Source organism: Silene latifolia, chromosome 7, assembly GCF_048544455.1.
Source record: "Silene latifolia isolate original U9 population chromosome 7, ASM4854445v1, whole genome shotgun sequence".
In the NCBI taxonomy this organism is placed as follows: domain Eukaryota; kingdom Viridiplantae; phylum Streptophyta; class Magnoliopsida; order Caryophyllales; family Caryophyllaceae; genus Silene; species Silene latifolia.
Genome location: NC_133532.1, coordinates 56,609,405 through 56,611,930, shown reverse-complemented (window position 1 = coordinate 56,611,930; position 2,526 = coordinate 56,609,405). Strand labels below are relative to the sequence as shown.

The window sequence follows — 2,526 nt, the reverse complement described above, 5'->3', positions numbered from 1 at the left end:
ATTTGATTGTGTGGAATTACGAATTGTTTGGGAAGAACCGAGTCTTAGGTTTTTAATATATTTGATTTACAACCATTTATTCTATCTTGTTTTTTTTTCTCCTATTACTTATTTAGTTTGTTTTACCTTGTTGTTAGTAGTTCTAGCATAACCTTCTCCCTTTATTGTCGACTTAGCTAAACCATAGAGTTAAAACGATTAGTAGTCTTCCTAGCTCCTTGTGGGATCGACCCTTAATAGTGTACAACGATAAAATCGTGCACTTGCGAGGTATAGCTTGATTCCATCAAGTTTTTGGCGCCATTGCCGGGGAGTTCGGCTAGATATTAATTGTTTTCGTTCTTGTTTAGACTAAGTCTTTTGTTACTAATCCCTCTCTTAAGTGTGTAGGACTTTTTGCATGGTTAGGAGAGCTCGAAGAGGTCAACCAATACGCCCGATTGACCACGAGATCGAAGCAACCGCGAGAAGACTAAATTCACTCCGTAGAAGAGGGCTTATAGAAACACCGATTCCTCAAGAAAATCCAGTAATTGAGAACCTTCAAGAAGAACCACGGGTCTTTGAAACTTTCGAAAATCCTTTTGCAACCTTGGAAACGGAAGTAACAATGGCCGCGGTACCTATGAGAGATAACTTGGCTCCGAAAAAGGTGGTAAATCCGAGTATTGTGAAGCCACCTATTCAAGCCAACAATTTTGATGTGAAAGCCACCTTGCTACAACTTGTCCAAGGGAACCAATTCGGAGGGGGAGCCACCGAAAACCCCAACGAGCATCTCAACGAGTTCTTGGATAGTTGTGACATGTTCAAGGCCAATGGAGTCACGAAAGATGCCGTACGCCTTAGTCTTTTCCCTTACTCTTTGAGGGGAAGTGCCAAGGAATGGCTTAAAAGTTGTGAACCCGACTCTCTTCGGACTTGGGACGATGTCTCTAAGGCTTTTCTCAACAAGTATTTCCCACCCCAACGAACCGCAAGAATCAAGAGTGAGCTCCAAGGGTTCACCCAACAAGAAGATGAGACCCTTTATGAAGCATGGGAGAGGTACAAGGGCCTCCAAAGGCTATGTCCTCACCACGGTATTGGGGATGATGAGCTCATCAACAATTTCTATGAAGGGTTAAAAATTGAGATGAAGATGAACCTTGATTCCGGCTCGGGGAAGGGAGCTTTGGATAAGATAGACCACAAGACGGCGAAAGAGCTTATTGAAGAAATGGCTTCTCGTACCTTTCATTGGAACAATGATAGGCACAAGAGGAAAGGGAAGTCAACGGTCGAATCGGCCAACAATGTAGAAGTGAAAGAGATGATAGAAGAGCTTAAGCAACAAGTTGCTTTGATGAGCTCAAGCAAAACATCTAGCAATTCTTCTATGAGGAACCAAGTCTATAGTTGTGAGCTTTGTGGAGACCAAGGACACCCACCCAATGAGTGTCCTTTGGTGGTTGGAGATGGAAGTTGTATGGAGCAAGTGAACGGGATATGGGAGTCTAGTCCGGCCAAGCAAGCATTTAACAACAACCAATATCACCCCGGATTGAGAGCCCACCCAAACTTCTCCTATGGCTCTCAAAATGTCCAAAACCCAACCTTCCAACAAAAATCACAACAACCAAACTTCCAAACTCAAAAACAAAACACAACATTCAATCAAGGTCCACCGGGTTTCCAAGGAAGAACCTTCCAACCAAGGCAACAATTTCAATCACTTAACCCACCAACCACCCAACCTTTCCAACAAACCACCCAACCTTTCCAACAAAACACCCAACCAAAGTCAAGCTTGGAACTCATGATGGAACAATTGATGACTTCCCAAAACCAACTTGTCAATACTCAAACACAATTCATCAACCATTCCACTCAAAAACATGACGAGACAACCTCATCCATCAACCAACTTAGGACCCAAATGCAAGCTTCTCAACGAATGACGGACAACCAAATCTCCCAATTGGCTACCCAAATGAGCCAACTACAAGCCTCCCAAGGGAAATTCCCGGGTAAAACCGAGGAAAATCCCAAAACCATGAATGCTATCCACTTGAGGAGTGGTCGAGATTTGGAAGACCGGGAATTTGTCAAGAAGAGGAAGAGTAGTAGACCGGGTAATGTCATTGAACCTCAAGTTGTGGTTGAACCTCCTAAGGTAATTGAAGAAAAGGAGGTAGAAGATGAACTCGTGGAGGTTGTTGTGGAAACTCCAAGAGTGATTGATGAACCAACAAAGGTGGTTGAAGAGCCTCAACAACAAGTTGTAAGAACTTATGTGCCACCAATTCCTTTTCCACAAAGGTTAGCAAGAGCCAAACTAGAACAAAAGTATGGGAAGTTCATGGACATGATGAAGGGTATCAACATCACCATGCCTTTCATTGATGCCGTAAAGGAGATTCCAAGCTATGGAAAGTTCTTGAAGGAGCTCATCTCAAACAAAAACTCCTTGAGCCCGACAACTACGGTGAACTTATCCAAGGAGTGTAGTGCAATTCTCATGAATGAGGCTCCTCAAAAGCTTGA

General features: G+C 43.3%; 1 non-coding gene across 1 annotated transcript; it reads right to left on the bottom strand.

Annotated features, from left to right (window-relative positions):
* Positions 1-979: 979 nt before the first annotated feature.
* Positions 980-1,086, bottom strand: LOC141593708 (small nucleolar RNA R71). Its single transcript, XR_012521777.1, has one exon. It is a non-coding gene; the product is annotated as a small nucleolar RNA R71 (small nucleolar RNA).
* Positions 1,087-2,526: the final 1,440 nt, after the last annotated feature.